Here is an 18,786-nt window from a genome sequence, read left to right on the forward strand (position 1 = left end):
ATGGAAGCGGGTTCCACTTCTAAACACCTGCTTGTGCTTGCAACAGCTTCTTCATCTGCAGGATCCTTGGCTGGCTGTTTGATTGGGTTTTTATAACTTGTCATCCCTGCGAGATGAGGATGGTCCCATTCTGCCATCACCATCTGTCTGAGGCTTCAAGGCTCGGTTGTCCATTCTTCTGCTTCTCACAGCATAAATTTGTGCAACTCAGTCAATTTGCATCTTCCCGGCATTCCCCGTGTAAGTCCCACAGTAGTAGTCACTGCACAAACTTGCTGAGAGGCAGGACCCGCTGAAAACACGTTGCAAGCTAAAGGGAGGTGGTAGTTAGGAAGAGTCATTATCTTAATTAAGCTTAATGCTAATCCATTTCTGGAATCCCAGCCCAGGGTCTTACCTGAAACCCATTTTCTGAGCTGTGGTTGTGAAGGTGTATCTGAAAAACTACCCTTTTGTTAACGTCATCATTTTGGATCCCATTCTCTTACCTTTCCCCACACGGGACAACATTTAGCTCTGCAATTCATCTCACTTAAACCCCGGGAACTCTATGGAAAGAGCAAGTCACTAGTCAACTTGAGAGCAGACAGAATCTGGCCTTCAGAAGGGGATGGAATGAAAATGGGAAAGCAGAGGATCTCTAGGGAGTTTAAAGTGTCTGTCAAACACACACCAAAGCCCCAGTTAAGTGGGCTGTGGAAAGTTTAATCGGATGGCATTATCCCAAACTGAATTCATTTGCTAGTGTATAACGTTAATGAACCTCGTCTGCTCTTGCTGAAAATAGAGTATGAATGTGCATTATTTTGAGTGCATGCATTAGCCACCGCTAGTTCCTTAATTAGTTTGTCAAAGACTGTGTCTGAATGGAAAGGTTATGGAATAATAAGTGATAATGGACTCTTGTTTTATTTGATGCTCTTTCCTAATTTATGGGACATTAAAAGAATGGTAAAGAGAAATAATTTCTTTTCATCAGGGGTATCCATGTTGCGGGCAAAATGAAGCATGTATGTTTTCCGCAAATGATCTGAAACTCTCAGATCCAGACAAGTTCAGCTCTGATGGAACTCCCTTTTCAAGGGACAATCTGCCTGCCAAAAAGGAGTGTATCTTTCATAAAGCTTTTGGAACCTGCCAGCTTTGCTGTAATCCACTTGACTGATGCTCCAGTTCTCTTTAAAGAGCAGATCTGCATCTAAACTGCTTCAGATGCAAGGACAAAGGAAACGGTGAAATTCCAAGAACTGAAAGCCATCAAGGCACTGGCAAATGCATTGAAGTCCATGAAAAGAAATGGATCTGGAGCTACAGGGCAGGCTTTCATGGAGAAAGGGGGCTGATTGATGGAAACACAGAAAAGGCCAGGGTCTTGGACAAAGACAGTGTCAGATTTCCTGTAGAAAATGGGAACAGTTCTTGAAAGAGGCTTTTTTACTAGCAAAGACCTTTGCATTTTTTTAAGCCAGATTATGTAGCAGTGCTCACAAAAGCAGAGACAATGATCTACCTGAAACGGGAGACCCAAACTCTTACCATGGAGCAATCTCCTGACAAAGGGACTGAAAGATGCACCTCTTCTTTCCTGTCTCCTAATAGGGAACCCCCATTAGGTCCTTTATATCCACAGGTGAGGGAGGGACCACCCTTACCCTGGCTTGGGTGGGTAGTGAATTCCTCCCCACCATCTTTCTCCTGCCCCTTGCCGCAGGCTCTGTGTTGCTTTAGGGTTTGCTGGGGAGGGAGCAAGGAGCACTGAGCAAACGCTGTTTTCTTTACCAAAGAGCCATCCATGCTTCGCAGCCAACATTTGAGCATGGAAGCCAAGAGAGAAATCTGAATACAGGCTGTCATGGCATGGTCTGGAGTATGGGGGCTGTATGTGCAATGGGGCCCGTCCATGCACAGAAGTAGAGCTGGACTATCTCAGTCATTTTTGAAACTAGTTTCACTACGAGAGTTCAGAATGCAAATGCCCATATACTGTCTTTAATCTAGTTTGTAGAGGTTTTTGCTCTCCCCAGAAAATTAGAGGCACAAGCTACACCCACAGGAAGGTTTGTATGGATGTCCACGCTTGCCCCGCTTTCACTGAGCCATGTTTAAATCACACGGTTAGTTAAATAAGCCCAGCTTCATGCATCAGGCAGGCATCAATCAGATCGCAGGGCTCTTCTGAGATATGGCAGGAGGGCTGTGCTTCAGCCCATGCATGTGGCATGGAAGGATTAGCTTAAAACTCTGCCAAGAAATCATCCGTTCCCTGTGCTCCCTCTCTAAGGATCTCACAGAGGCGGGGTGGGGTTGTCTCCATTGGCTATTGATTGCCCTGATGGAAACACTCAGATTAAAAGTTTTGAAAATATTTTTTGATATTTAAAAAAAACCCCAAACAATTCCCAGGCTGTGTCTCAGACTTATTAAAAGGTGGACGGTACCTTATCAAATAACACAGCGATCATCAGCTTCCACTGACATGGCTTATGGCTTGATAATAAATGACTTAATAAAACAGTAGTAGCCATTTCTGTTTGTATCAACTTTTTTTTTGCATGAGAGATCCTTGAGGATATTCCCATGCCAGAAATATGTGAAATTCAGGCCCATTGCTTCTTGTATGTTACAGTTGTTCTGTTTACATTCCTTTCCTTCACCCTCATATATAACCTCTTTTACCTTCAGTCCTTTTGCTACCACTTCCTTATTATGAACTCTTGATGAAGTAAACTGTGTTTTGACCGAACACATACAAAAAATGTAAATTTCTATGTTTGTTCCATATAATTGTGCCTCAACATAATTGTGCAAGGCTTGATTTTGCTTGTAAGGGATCCATTTGCACACAAAGACTCTCTATAGCTTAGCTATCTTCCTTTGCTTTATTGCTTAGAATAAAATGTAAACACCACAGTCCCTGCGTGATTGTGCATTTCATTGTAACTCATTTCCATACTTCGGGTTTGCTAGCAAGTCATACTCTGTGATTTATAGCAAAAGAAAAATATGAGACTAATCTGTCAGCCCTGTCATTGAAAAACTGACACACTATAATGTCTAGAGAATTGCTCCTAATCAAACAATTAGTTAAATTGCAGTGTATTTCATTATTGGTAAACTTACCAGATACTGTAGCACAGAGCAATCAAAACTCCTTTAGAAATAATTTTTCCTTGGAAAGCTGTTTTCTTGTGTCAGGATAATATTTGCCATGTTCAAACTTCTCACCCTGGATTAGTAGAGTCTTTAATGCAGACAAGTATTACTGTATTATTTGCAAACTTATTCAACAAATGCTGATGCCATGACGAAGAGAAGCAGTATTTTCCTGAAAGTCGGGGATATAAATTAAACCCTGAGGGAGACTAATATCATCCCTGACTGTTCCGAAGATCATGAAGGGACAGTGAGGCTTACGCAGATGCTCTTTTCTTTCAACCAGAAATTCAATTTTTCAGAACACTAGAACCAACCTCTGACAAAAGCTTTATACAAACTGGTTTTCTGTGCTCCTGTGAAGGATTCCTTTCCAAAGAACTTGCTTTTTCCACCAGAAACGCTTCTGATCAGCTCCTGCTCACAATCATGGCCCAAACATATTTAAAGAAGGGAGGGGATGCACAGTATCGGCCACAAGAGAAAAAAAACATCTGCAGCTGTATCTGTCAGCCGGATGCAGAGCACCCTGAAATGCCCCGGCTATCCGAGAGTTTAACGATGAATCATGGCCACCTGCAACTGGCAAAGAGGGAGAGTGAAACTACCAGATTTAAGCATGAAGAGCCCTGCCGCAGGCTTGCATCCTTGCTCTCGTGGTTAGAAAAGAAGCATTCTTATCAGCTGCCAGAAGATGAGTTTATTACTCCAGACAGAAGCTCATGAGCCTTTCACTCCTAATTCAGGGCTTTAATAGAAGAGGGGAGAAGAAGGGTTGGAAATGGGAGATAAAGAGAAAATGCCTTCTTAAATTCAAGTGATTAATACGTAACATTTTATTGAGATTTTTCCTGCTTCCACCTGACAAGTAAAATGCCAGTGAGTAGTATCAGACAGAAGATGAATGCTTTCACCCAGAGTGTCAGGGCTGAGAACTGGGAGACACAGATTTAGTACTTGTTCATACCTAGCTACAGAACCTCCTGTGCTGCACTTTGTTTGTCTTCTTTTGCCACACAATAGTCAATTACTGGCAGAGGAAGAGTGGAATTGCCCAAAACCCTCTTTGGGGGTGACCGTGGTGGGCCATCTCTGCCATCTCTGACACCTGATGCACACTTGGTTCTGGGTTGCTGTCCCACAGGCACAACGAGACCCAGCACCTAAAAGTTGAAGCAAGACACTGCAATAGAGTAAATAAGATCTTGTTATCTTCAGATCAATACTGCGTGTCCTCCTAGCCGTGTATCAGCCAAACATAAGTAGGTCAAATGTAAGGTAAATGGGTGAAATTTCATGCCTGTGACATATCCGAAGTAAAACTATAGGATCTGATGTCCCTTCTGGCTTTAAGCTCAATAGGGTTGTACTGCAGTACTATGACTATAAAGTAGTCCTTGGTCAGAGCTTGTGTATTATTTCATGTAACACCATGGTGGTGCCCGAAGGACATGGGGAATTTGTCTTGACAGAGGAACTCAGTCCCCCAGGATCCTGTGTCTTAGTCCCTTCAGCAATATTTCTTTTCTGGAAAACAAATTTCATTTTCTAAAAACTAACTGCTGTACCTTCTTGGTATGCAACGCTGAGAAGGAAGGAAACATCTGGAAATTTCATTTAACAAACTGAAGAAGTGAGACTGGTTTTTGGGGCTGCATGTTCTCACTGGAACACCTCCAACTCCTTACTCAAGGCTCTCTTTGTCTCCTCAGGGGAAACATTATAGCAGTACTGATGTCCTGATGGATTAGACAATTTCTTAATAATTAATGACAGTTTCCCTGTGCAGCTTGGTCAGCATCCCACTAAACAGCACAAAACAAATGAGGTAACAACAAAATAGTTCACCGGTAGGTAATGCAGGGCAAGAGCTCCAAGTCTTCTTTAATTTTGCCACGCACCTTCAAATTCCTAGTGTGGGAAGTCTGTTTAGGGTTGCATTTTTTTAAATAGGTCATTAAAGACCATCAGGAAAATGAGCTCAAAATTTTGCCCTCAATAATATCCCCTGAAGTACCGTAATTTATGTTCCTTGGGTGCAATGTACTGTAACAACTCTGCAGAGACTTCATCACTGCAGTGCGCTACCCACCCAGAAGATGTGTAGATGGGGTAGGGCTGAGTGCCCGTGAGGGAAGAGCTAAGCCTCTCCAGAGGACAAGTCAGAGAAGCCTAACCTAAGTTACCCTATGGAAAAACCTCTCCATTTCTCTCAGCTGAGTACATGGGGACTTAAGTTTAGCCTTCTACCTGAAGAGCTGTTTGCAGATGCCTAAAGTGAACGCATCCCCAAGTCTCCACAGCCTGTAAAAGGCAAAACACAGTCATCCCGCCCATGCTGTGCTCAGGCCCCGCCGCCACGGCTTCTGATCTCCCTCAGCAGCATCAGGGACTGACATGCAGAAGAGGAGACATATTGCCATCAGAGAGACACTGTGTTATTAAATTATTAATGCGTTTTCCTGAATGTTACTGGGAAATTATTATTTGAAGAAATAATAAAGTATACTTTATGCATATATATACACACAGACTTTATACTATATATATATACATAAGGATAAAGTATTATGAAAAATTTTCAGAAGCATCAGGTGTTGGTTCCCATAGACTTTGGTTATACATTTTCATTGTTGCATTTAATTATTTGAAAATATTTTTCTGTTCTTTATCACGAAGAACACTAGCAATATGGGATAACCAAGCACAGAGAAGTGTGGATCTGTTACTTACGACAAAAGAAGAGCAAATTATAGATGAAACGGAAAAAGGTTGAAATATTTCACAGCTGCTTTGCTATACCTTCACAAGAAATAAATAAATAAGTGGAAACCAGGTACGTGGTCTCCACTATTTTCACAGAGTGAGAAGTGCAGGCCACATACAGATTAAATACTATGTAAGTAAGGTGGATAATTGAGTTTGGCAGGACCTGCAGACATCTCTCCTACAGTGCTTAAGGAAATGCTCAGATTTAAATATCTAACCATAGGTTATCTTATATTTTCCCACAGTCTTTCATGAGTATTCGCTATATAATGGAAGCAGAAGAAAATTATAACTATTGAAGTCATCATATCCATTTACCTACTGCGCTGGGTAAACACATTAAAAAAAAAAAGAGTTGGATTTGGAAAGATTTTTATTCTGTTGGAGCTTACAGCCTCATTCTTTACTTGTACAAAAAATCAGTACTGGGATCTGTTTCAGCAGAAATCAAAACCTGGGAAAAAATTCTGTGCTGAGTGAAAATTTCTGTTACCCCAGAGAAGCACACGTCTGGAAACCAGTGCAGATTGGAGGCAGACCTCAAGTCAGAGTGCATATAAAGTTCTTATGTTGTGATCAAGTCCAGCCCCAGTTTAGGATTAAGGTTATGAAATGCTGAAATTATGTAATCAGAAATGACGGCAGCAGATAATTTATCAAGCTGTTAGAGAAAGAGGGTTGTTCCAGCTGAATCAGATGTGCCTTTATTTTAAATATTCTCCAAGCAGAACTAAGGGGCCTGTGAATGGGAGAGGAGAGCAACAACCAAAAATTGAAGCTGCTAATAAAAAATGATAGGCTGAATCCTCAAGTATGGCTTAGCGAACTGCTGCTCTGAACAGAGTAAAACACCAGCAAGTGTAACTCAACTTCTGTGGGCGAGAATATTCACCCAGAGCCAGGGCAGACTGCATGACACCCAGCATCCAGGGACACCCAGTGCCAGAACATCTGTAAGGGCATGGGCAAAGCAACCTATGGAAACATATACTAGTAGCATTAAGGCTACTTACCCTTCTCCAGCTCTGGATCCTGTGCCGATGGCAGCTCAGCCAGACCGGCAGATCTCCCAAAGAGCTTTTACTACATTTTATTGCCCATATGAATTGCAGTTCTAGCTAGAAACTCTCTCACCTCACCATCTTTCTGTCCACAAGTGGGTGACATACAGTCCCAGGCTTGGGCTGTGCAATGGGGACTGCCAGGCAACCCAAATCTGCAGGCTGTAGGAGGATGTCCATCAGCAACACAGTCAGCACAACCAACCTCGTCACCTAAGGGAATGGGGGCCCTTCAGGGGTGTTATCACCCTGTGACTGCAAACCAGGACTGGTGCTCTCAGTTCTCGGAGCCACGTCATATGAGCCTTGTGACTCTCAGCCCCTTGCACCTTTTGCTGTCTGACCACTAGAGCAGGAGGTTTGGCCACCCACCCTTTACTAGTTTATCAGTGAGTGAGGTATTTCCAATGAAGAGAGATGCCTTTTTTGCCTCTAAAAAGATTTCTCAAATTCTCCGGTATCACAGGTGCCTACATTGCCATCTCATGAATAAGTAAATATGATCACTGATTAGACACCAACAAGAATTTCATGCTATAGTTCTGGCAAAAATTGGTGCCACCAACTTTCCGAAAGCATTAGGATGTTGTAAGCTTGGTAGGAGTTTGATTAAACTGTAAGTGAAAATGCTGAGCACTGCCACCAAGAAGCTCCCTGGAGCTGTAGTCCCAAGTAGCACTTAGTCACCTGTGGGTATTCTAATTAATCAGAATTACAGAATTTCTCAATCAGAATCAGAATTCCTTGTTCCCCAAGCAATGCACTGACTGACAGTCTTCAAACACAGGAGACAGAGAAGAGGCAGATCGTTCTGCGGATGGATGGATGGATGGATGGATGGGGATGGATGGATGGATGGATGGATGGATGGATGGATGGAGGTGAGCTGTTGCACTTACAACTGAGGGTAGGTCCCATTTGTGGCTGTGGCTGTAAATAGGCTTGAGCTGGCTTTAAACCACTCAAGTACCATGAGCACTATGGAAATCAATGGGGGCTGGGGAAACCCTCTGCAGAAATTAAGTATGCATTGCAGCTGTCAAGTAAATTATATATTGAGGCAATGCCTCCAATTACTCCTGATTTAGCTAGTTAAAAGGTAATCTGGGTAGAACTGTATGACCTGACAATTCTCATAGTCTAACTAGGCATAATTAGGAAAAGGTGCCAGCTGGTAGGTACAATTTAAACACAGGTATCGGTTAAGCCCATTCTGTATAAGAGGAGGGCAGTTCATCTCAGTCGGTTCTTTAATCTCTCCCTCACAATTGCCATTTGCTCTCTGTTATGCATTCATCTCTGCAGTGCACTGAAATGTCATACTCCAGTTCATCCAGCGTTTACCTTTCAAGTCTTGCCAGTTCTACTGTAGCTAACTGAATTCACGGGTTCGTGATGCTGTCCTTAGCATATTCCTGTTCTGGAGACGGATCGTGGTTGGTAGGCGCCATCTCAGAAAAGGAGATGAAGCACTGAACTAAATAGCATTGCCCGAACCTTTGCAATTTGCTGTAGCCTTCTTGTAATTGCCGTGCGCTGTTTTTGGAGAGTTGCCTGCACTGCTCTGTGAGCAGCTTTGCCTTGATTGATGGCTCTTGTGCTCTGCTCTCTGGGGCAGGAGATTCAGGGACACGTGCCCAGCACTAACCGAAGGGGCTAAAGAGGTTAATTCACATCATTTAACAGCCCTCCCCTTGGCTGACTCAGGAGTGATACTGAGTGGTTCGTAATATGGCTCTGCCCAGCCATCCCAACCCTGAATGATGCCAGTTCTGGGAAAAGGTTTGAAATTAGGGTCATGGATTACAGCTGGGGGGACGTTCCCAGGTTAGAGAGCAGGAGCAGCAGGTCCTGGAGGAGCAGGAAGAAACGGAAAGTTTCTACTGCTGTTCATCAGGCAGAATAATCACAGCCAGCAAGATGCAGATGACAAAGATGTGCCATGTTCCCATGTTCAACAGGATACCCTCCTCATAATTAAAGACTCTCACAGCAAGAAATATTGCGCAGTGGCTTTTATAGCAGTCTATAAAGAAGCAGAAGGGCACTGTTTGCCTTCCAAGAGCAGGTGGGAAGCCTGTACTGAGACAGAAAAGTTGTCTAACTGTGCCTGCTTTCTGCTTCCCCCACCTGACATCTCTGCCCTGAGGAGTTCACCTACAAAATCAAAGCACTGATGGGACAAGGCATGGGAAAACAGCTGGGGAGAAGAAAACTGGAGGCTCCCAGGATATTCGAAAGCACGTTGTTCTGTGAGCAATGAAGCCTGGTAGCCTACAAACTGGTGTTTCATGGCTGGATTCTCTAGTATTTATTAAGGCATATTTTTTGTCTGAAGTCTTCCCCAAAGATTGCAATATTCATAATGACTCTTTCTTGTGCGTCTTCTCTGATGTCTACTTAGGGCTGTGCTCATACCGCAACCATTCCCCAATAAGAACACTAACAAAGCCCATCCTCCTTGCCAGGCTACCTTGTGCTAAGAGGTTTGTCAGACATTAATTTCTTCAGGAACTCTTTCTATCATATGAAATGACATAAAACCAAAACTGACCATTCGGGGGACAAACTCAGAATTCGTTTACACAAGAATTCCTGTGCAAAATTAGTTAAAAGCTGGAAGATGTGAAATATCAGAGATCCACTGAAAGTCAGCCTTTCTTTCTTACTCTTCAGGACTCCTAAGGATTTCAAGTCTAGTAGGGCAGCCGTGGCGTGCTGTAATACCTGGTTTTATCCACCCTGTTTCTTTCAGTAGCTAGAGACTATAAGCACTTGGGAACAGAGTCTGTTTTTATAAGACACATCCACAAATGCCTGATGCAAAATCCAGTGAGACTGGATCACTGGATTTTCTGGCTAGTATCACAGTCATATGAAGAAGAAAAACACCTGGATATTGAACAAAAATTCAGTCGCAAGATAAGGCTAAAAATCATTTTGAGTGTAGCTGGGGCAAAACAGAATTAGTACTTATGACCTTTTTATTTTTTAAATTAATAAACACTGTATTTGCTACTCCCCCCCCCCCTTAAAAATGAAAAACACTTAAAGATTTTTGAAAGTTTCTTTTTTTCTGGTTGTTTGAGAATTGCCTGGTATTGCCTCAGGTTAACAATAATCAGAATAGAGCGTTCTGCAAATGAGCTCAGGAAACTTTCCCCAGGACATCTCTCAATCCATCCTTTGCGGACTAGTGTTTTCAGCTTCCCTGTTTGTGGCTCTGCAATAACAAGATTTATGTGGCTTTTACTTGTATTGGACAGGTGAACCTCCTCTGATCATCCATCACTGCTTTTCACTGAGTAACATGAGCAGCAGCAGCGTGTATCCTTGTGCTGTAAGAAATAACGTACTTTCTAGTCCTTCATGGTGTTAATTCACCAGATAAACTCAATTAATTCCCATCGGGGCTCAAGGGTAGTCAGCAGCAGCCTAGAGAAAGGGCTATGGTATGAAACAGGACATTTCTTGTGTTGAATCCATGGCTGCACTGCGTGGGTAACATAAGTATTGCTTATTTAGCTGACAACAGTAATGAAGATTTTCTTTTCTGCAGGCAAATATCAGCATGTGTTAGCACATCACTGCAGCAACTCTGGTTTGGGGTTTTTTTTTTTTGGTTTGGGGGTTTTTGGAAGTTTGTTGTTGGTTGGGTTGGTTTGTCGGTTTTGGGTTTTTTCCCAGAAAAACCTAACAGAGTGGGCAGGTAGAATAAATACCGGCAGAAGCCAATACAGAATGAAGTTTAGGACAAGTAAAGGGAAAGATAAAGGAAAATCCACTCTGAGGACACTCCTGCTCCTGATTTCCCAGGATACTTGGTAACATAACAATTTTGGGCTCAGACACACATGGAATAGGCTTGCTAACTACCCATGCTGGTATACAGTTTGTAGAAATTGTATAATAATATGAGTTAGCCTAGCCCCAGAAAAGGCAAGATAAATGTATTCAAATTTATCTAAAAACTACTACATGATGAAATCAGCATATCATTAATTCAGGAAGAAACTTAAGAACTGTTTTGATTTCAGAAGAGTTGCTCTTGACACACACCACTGAAAGCCACGTGTGGTGTTAGAACAGTCGAAGATCTCCTTTTAAAGCTTCTGGAGGAATCCCTTGTGTTTGTAACATAAAAATTACACCTTAAGTGAACTTCTGAAATCCCTGACAGAATCAAAAGACCTTATTCTCCTTCCATTTTTACTAGTAGAATTACTCACAGTTTATACTGATAAAAGAGATGAGAATAAATAAACCCAGGTTGTGCACTAACATTCTCCAAAGACTCATTAAGCTAATTGTGGCTTGTTCACAGGGGCCTGATTCCAGTCTTACCTCCCTGCCTCTACCCCAGCATAGCCAGGGTCAGCAGACTGTCTTTCATACGCCCAACGTTAAGACAAGTCCTAAGGAAAAGTACAGTATAACATATAATGCAGCACAGCAGCACTTTTAACACTACCATACTTCAGTTTGTTCCCCGTGGATATGCAAGAATTGTAATGTATGCAAAGCACTCAGTGGGACCATATTTCCTCCGAAAATGTTTCTCACAGGAAGCCAAATTACATTTCTTTATTCAACCCAGACTAGTTAAATTTGCATTTCCAAAATGAGTACCAATTTCTCGTGATTTTTTGCTCCTCAGAGAGAGATTTCTTATGGTATGGCACATTTCCATCACATGCACTAATTCCCCACCCAGAATTGTAGCCGTTTAGTTACCACAACCTTGTGCACACAGGCCATTTCCTCATCTAATGGAGAAACAGCATATATATTGTAACTATTAAACACGCAAACCTGGCATGCAAATATGAATGTTAATCTGAAATTCAGGATCTGTCTCTACCTGTAATTTTAATGCAAATAAACAAAGGTGACCTACTTCAGCACATCAGCCCTTCCCTGATACAGATGGTTCTTCCAAGATTTTCTTTTTCCTCTAGGTTAGAGTTTAATCTTCGTTACACAGGTGTGACTATGGATCTACTTAAGCGACTTCAGCAGCTATCGCATTGATCCCAGTAAGAAGATTTGCACTGTACCGACTTGCCCAATGTGTCATAGTGGATTTGTGACAGAGATGAAAAGAAAATCCATGAGTCCTGATGCACTCCCTGCTGTTCTCCTCATTACACAACACTTCGTTACATAAAACTTTTTCTGGAAAAAAAAGGGGGGGGAGAGAGATGGAAAAAAATAACATCTTTTTGGTTGTAAGCCAGTTTTCTGTAGCAACATGGCAGTAGCGTGTGAAGTGAAGCAAGATTTCCTTATAGCACCATGCGACAAGGCTAATCAAAATAAACATCCAAAAAATAAAGAAATTAAGGATGAGGTAGCAGACTGTGGGGAGAGCAGATGGTTATTTAAAATAACAGCAAATTTTGCATGCTGACTGCAACTATAGCTCTTTATCACAAAACATAGTTAATGGCAAAAGAGAAGGCAGAAACATCATCAGGATATTTTGCGGGGCTGGTGAAAGCAGAGGATGAAAAATATATGGGGAAAGGGGTATTCCCAGCTCTCTGCAAAAGCTGCCCCAAATATCATGGCACTAGAGCAGAGGCAGGGGAAATGGAAATGCAGTAGGTGGAAAGAACGTCATATTGATCAAATTTGTCACACAATATAAAAGGTCTCTCACAAGCCCAGGGATCAGACACTGAGCTAAAGGAGAATCTTTTGTCTCCCTGGGAAAAGAAAACCACAAAATCTGTAGTTTACAGTAGCTTGAAACCCAGAAAAGAGGGTCCAGACCCTGAGAAAGGAGCTGGGAAACCAAGACTGCACTGACAGCTTAGCTCAAGCAGCGATTCGACTCCAGCCGCTAGCACAGTTCCCATCCCCGTGCACAAATCCACAGCCTGAGTTCAAAGTCATGGGTTTAGCCACGGGTTTTGCTAATCCTGTCATTTTACAGGCTCTTACTATAAGAAAAGGTTATTGCCAGGGGTCAGGCCCCATACAGGGCTGTTCAGCCACCATATCGCGTAGAGGTGCGCCAGGTTATTTGATCTTAACCTGAGCTCTCAAGGGATGGGGCAGCAACCATACCTGCCCTCCCAAGTACTTCATCCCCTCTCGTGACGGCCACTCCAGCCGGGCGAGCGTCAGCCACGCAGCTCAGCATTACTCTGAGTTACTGCTGCGTGCGGACTGCCCCTTGGGTTTGCGAGGATACATAGCAAAGAGAGGGGCAGATTATTGCTAGGCTGCAAATCACATTAAATAACAAAACAAAAGCCAAAGATGGGTCCATTTAGAGGCAGACAGGGGCATGAGCCAGTTCACAAACACGCTTTGTAGCCCCCAAATTTGTATCCAGTATTCAGGTGGCACATAGACCCTGATCAGGAGCAAAACACTCACTCAAAGAGGCTACCACCGCCGCAGAAGGGCTCCCAGTCATCTGGATATCCTCCATTCATTTTGCAGATGCCATTCCCTGGGCTGACTCCCTGAAAATTACCCTTGAAATGTGCCTGATTTAAGAAAGAAAAAAAAAAGGCAAACAATCTCCTCCTGACATGACTGTTGTGACAAATTGAACTGCAGGAACAAAAACGTCTCTCTGTACAAACTAACCGCTTGACAACTGCGTGGGAAGGTGGGCGGGAGCAGGAGGGGAAGGTGGCTCAAAGCACCCGAAGAAATCCATCTTTCTGTACTCCAGCCTGCAGCAGCTGCTGTGAGAAGTGCTCTGGAATAGCAACCTCCCTCTGCACATCCCAAATGATGCTACAGCACCAATCCATCTGCTCTCAGAGACCTGATCTTCAAATGTTCTGCTACCAATAGGAGCTCCAGGTCTGAATAACAAGGCAACAAAGAGTTTAGCTACATGGTCCTCTCTGACCAGGCCACGGTTCACCCCAGACTAGGGAGGACAAGACACTTCACTGAAGACCATACCCAGATTACCCCATCCTCCCTAGACCCATGCTCCCTATGCCTAAGTCTTCCACACTGATCTCCGAGTCTTTCCTAGTGAATTGTAAAATAATGTGGCTTTCTAGTTCTACAGGAGGGACTCTGGGAAGGAGGGGTGGCAGGTGTTTCAACTCGCATGGCCATAGCAAAATGGGCAGCTATCACTATGAAAAAAAATCTTGAGATTTAAACTCACACTTGTTTCACGCTGACTGGCCACCGCCAAGCGCATTCCCCCACGCAGGCAGCACCATGCATACCGGCTGCTTTCAAGGGCAGTATATCCACCAGCACGTTCTTTTTTACAAATTCAAAGTTAAATGTGTTGCTGGAATCTCAGGTAAAAACAGGGAGATGCAGCTTCTGAGACAGAGAGGGTGTTGCCAACCAGCTGCCAAGCAGCATCTTGGGTGTCTCAGATTCAATGGAGGGGCCCTGGGAGCCTCTGCCTGCCATTTCTCTCTGCCCTGGTGTGTTCTGTTTGCAATTTGCCCAGTGTTATCTCTGCTAACTGCGAATTCACTGCTGACCCTCTGGCAAGGAGCGCCAGCAGGTTGCTGTTGTACCACCACCCTGGCCCCTGGGATCAGCCATCCAAGTGGGGTCAGCCAAGCAAGGATACCAACTCAACAAAAGACATATGTGCTTTCATAAGTTCACAGAAAATACCTGTTTCCTCCTGAGCCGCTATCTTTAAACCGCTTTTTACTGTGAATCCCCCTTTAAGGCTGAATAATAAAAACAATAATCAGAAATTGCAGACAAATTGCTTCCTCTCTACAGTTAAAACTTCCAGAAATGAGCTGTCAGCACATTGAAAGAATGGAAAGCAGCCGGCTCTGCTCTGCGCTATTAAGTGTTTTCAGCACACCAGACACTTTAGGATCTTGGCACAGTGAGCAATAAATGCAGAAGCAGCATCTTTTCCGTCTCCTGCAGAGGAGGGGGAAGTAGAGGGACATATTCTAAAGCCTCAAAAGCTGGAGATGACAGTGACATAGAGGATGCAGCTGTATGCTTTTTCCAAGGATGACGGGTTTCCATGGAGTTCACACCACACATCATCTGCTGTTTTGTTGGTCATGTGTGGTACCCACCCCGGGCTGGCCTTCTGGATGCCGGAAACCCTGCCAAGTACGTGTACATTTTAAAGACATGGATACAGCAAAACAGCCTTTTCTCTGACACCTGAGCACCGACTTTGTCACTGTATCGATCAGAAAGGTGGAAATTGCCAGTTTGGATCGCTCCCAAGGTCCATTTACTCCACTCGCCTTCTCTGACAGTGGCAGCACCAGATGCTTTGGAAGAAAGTGAAAAAAATCCCTTGAGTACTGCAAGCTGGGCAATGCCCTCAGATCTGGGAAGGCATCATCTGCCTTATTGTCTGCACTTTCCTACCCTTCCAGCTGGTTTTCTGCCCTAATAGAAATGTTTGTGTTTTCCATGACTGTGAGACAGTTTTTCTAGGAGTTATTTCACTCCTTCAGCAAAAAAATAGGGTTCCTGAGTTTGCTGTTGAATAGAAGCTTCAGATCTGTTGCATCAGGCTTCTCCTTACTCAGATACATCTCAGTTCTTGTCTCACACAACTTCCTACTTAAAAATACATTTAGTAGTTATCTCAGCAACAGAATGGACAAAGGCAAAGGCTTACTGCCCGCCTAGAAACACAGAATTTTTCATGTCTATCCTGATAAACTACTGCAGCTGAATAGCAAATGAAATTAAAGCATTTTTCTAGTTCTCCTCCTCCTAAGTGATCATCCTTCCAAAAAATTAACTGTGTGGATGCTCACAGTATTTAAGATCATGGTCTGCTCAAAGGTGTTTTCTGAAGAGAAAGGAAAGTTCTGCTGAGAGTCTCAATTCCTGGTGACTGGGCTTTATACAAGATCCTTCTGCAGCATTATCTAGATAAATTATAACTCTACATTTCCTCAGAAGCCATGCATCTTTGTACTGGCTTTGTACACCCTTTTCTTCAAACTCTCTGATATTATGCAACCATTTTCTACCACCCCTCATCAGCACAGCATCTGAACACTTCCTACATAAAAACTGAGAGTGAATGAAAACTTCAGCTAATTCTTTGTGTTTCTTGCACGTTGGGGTAAAACTTTAGCTTTGATGGAGGTTTTATTTCTTATTTCAGATGTTACTATTTCTTCTTCATTTAATATTGCTTGTTTAAAAGGGATTTATTGGGTAGAAATGTTGTTTCCTAAAGCTGGGATTCAGGGTAGGATAAATCTCATCACTAGCAGACAGAACCAGGGTATTTCCAGGTTTATGACACACAGGTGGGAAAAAGATGCTGGTTATCCAGAGCACAATCCCAGAACAACAGCCTGTAAGGTAGCTGAGCACGGTTAGAAGGACCCAGGACAAACAGCAGTAAGGAAAACTTTAGGAGAGCTGACAGAGACAGTGTTAAATCCACTGGGGAAGCCCTGTCTCCTGTGTGTCACAGGCAGATGTGGTGAGTCATCGTACTGCTGTTGGGGAAGCAGAGCCTATAGATACGTGTGTATGTACCCTAATACTCAATTTTCTAGTTCCTGCCAGAGCATTTGACTAGAGCTTTTTAGTCTGCTTAATTCAGTTTTGCAAACACATCCTATCTCAGTGGTCTAGTGAAACAGAAGATTATAGCCTTCTTCATTGCCAAAGGCCTTGAAATTCAGCACAGCAACTTCATTACAGAATCAATTTATCAGATTACATTAGAGTCCTTCAGATTTAAAAAAAGGACACCTGGTGAGCTTCTATATTACATTTCCAAAACCTCTTGCATTTAGCAGCATTTTCAGTAAGTTTCTTTGCAAATTAATTGGCAGTGTGATTAAATTCTTATTCAGGTACTCTATACAACAGTTCAAGCACCCATGTGAATACGTAATGAAACATAAGATTAGACTCACTATAGAAGCATAACGGGGAACAGTGACTGGCAATGTTTGCTTGGATTTTTTCTTTTGAAATTAAAGTCCTTGCCAGGTTCTACTACCCCCAAAATAACACATCTATGCCTCTAATACCCTAATAAACATTTGCTTTGCAAAACCTCCAGACTTGAAGGTTAAAAAGGGTCTTTTCTACCCCCAGAAGAGACACTGAGGCTTCTGCCGTGTTTCCAGGCTTTGATTTTCTTTTGAAAAATAGGAAGTCTTTCCATCTCGTGTTTTCCTCTCTGCAGGCCCCTGGCTTGCTCAGTGAAGTACCAGCCAGGTAACAGGTAACCTTCGGTTCATTTTCAAACCATGTGGCCTCAAGAGAGCCGTGTACTCAAAATATCTACAGAACATTGTTTTTCCCTCTACCTACGTGGCCTGAAAAAAAAGGAGGAAATCACCAAGAAACAAATTCCCCTGCCGGCTGTCTAGATTTGTTGGGGTCCCCCCTGCTCTGTGCCACCCCTCCCAACCATCATAGGAACCTTCAGGACCAGAACCAGCAGGGTTTTCTGAAGGGAAGCGCCCAAGTCATTCATGGGACGGAGAGGGCCATCCTTTTTGCTCAGGTGGGAGGCTCTAAAGCTCAACTTCCCCCTCTCCTTTTGCTTTGCCACTTAACAAGTAATCCCCCCTGTTATTTGTGTGTCTCTGGGTGATGGCTTAGCAGGTATCATCCTGTGCCTGCTTACAGAAAGATATGCAAAAATACCAAATGCCCTCCGGCTGTAAATGAGATCACCTCATCTGCAGACGCCTTCCTTGGGAACAGCCTGATCAACAGTCCACAAACGTCTATGGAAAGTCTTCACCAATTTCATTAAACCCCAAGCTTGGACGTGGCTCCTTCTTCTGGAATTTGGCATGCTGAGCTCATACCCACGGTAGCTGTCTAATACCACAAAGCATCACTAGCACCTCTGCACCAGCCCTGAGGGCAGCGTAAATGCAGGTAACAATCAGCAGTCTCAGACCACACAATAAAAACAAGTGATGTTAACTGCCCATTAAGCCTGACGAGCGGTACTTATCTTCCCGATTAAGGGAATAATAAAGTAGATTTGGATTTGCTGTTTGCAACTGGTGTTGCTACAGAGCTCAGGTGCCAGGCCTGAGCAAAGCCGCCTCCTTGTTTTTATCTCCAGGCACCTGAGCTAGAAACATTTTCCCTGTTCTCCTTCTCGCTGCCCACCAGGATCACACAGGCACTGCAGGCATCACGGAGCTGCTGTCACTGGTGCCACCCAGTTACCAGCCAGCCAGCCATGGTAAAGCAAGCGCAGAACTACTGTTGCCATGCCAGGGCTTCAGATTTTCCTGGTGAGTTGATTCCAGTGCAAAGCTGCTATCATTAAAGCCTCCTATTTTCACAAAACATCCACACAGGGCACTTTGTCATTTCCCTCTGTATACTAAACTGTTGTTACTTCAGTGCTGTGTCTGTCCGATTCAGATGAACGCTGGTGTGTCATTTGTTATAGGAGCAGAGAATGCAAAATCAATACCTAGGAGGGCTTTATAACTGAAACAGAAACATGTTCTCAGCAGAGGAATGGACGAGAGATAAGAATGAAAATGGAGCTGTGGGAATACCTGAATCCTGCCCCACTTGGATATTTAGTGTGGTATCAAAAAAGGCAGTTACGGGTTTTCTTCTGTTAGTTCATTTGTGAAAGACGGGGGCGTTCTTATCTCTGAAGCTTTTGAAGCTCTTCTATTACTCTGTTATTATGAATTTTTAATTATTACAAATTATTTTGTTCTCTACAACTTGTTTGTGGCAAAAACTGGAGAAGGTGCTTTAGAACAGGCTTCCTATCAGCAACAGTCCAGCAGGACCAGGAATACAATCCCTTGCCATGGGATAATCTGTAATAACAACTCAGAACCCAGACCCCGCT

The 18,786-nt window shown here is 43.3% G+C and overlaps 1 protein-coding gene across 1 annotated transcript in view; it reads left to right on the forward strand.

The window, feature by feature from the left end:
- The window catches only part of MRGBP (MRG/MORF4L binding protein), a 40,713-nt gene that overhangs the window by 793 nt on the left and 21,134 nt on the right, over positions 1-18,786 (forward strand). The window lies entirely within an intron of this gene.

Source organism: Pygoscelis adeliae, unplaced genomic scaffold, assembly GCF_000699105.1.
Source record: "Pygoscelis adeliae isolate BGI_AS28 unplaced genomic scaffold, ASM69910v1 Scaffold286, whole genome shotgun sequence".
Taxonomy (NCBI): domain Eukaryota; kingdom Metazoa; phylum Chordata; class Aves; order Sphenisciformes; family Spheniscidae; genus Pygoscelis; species Pygoscelis adeliae.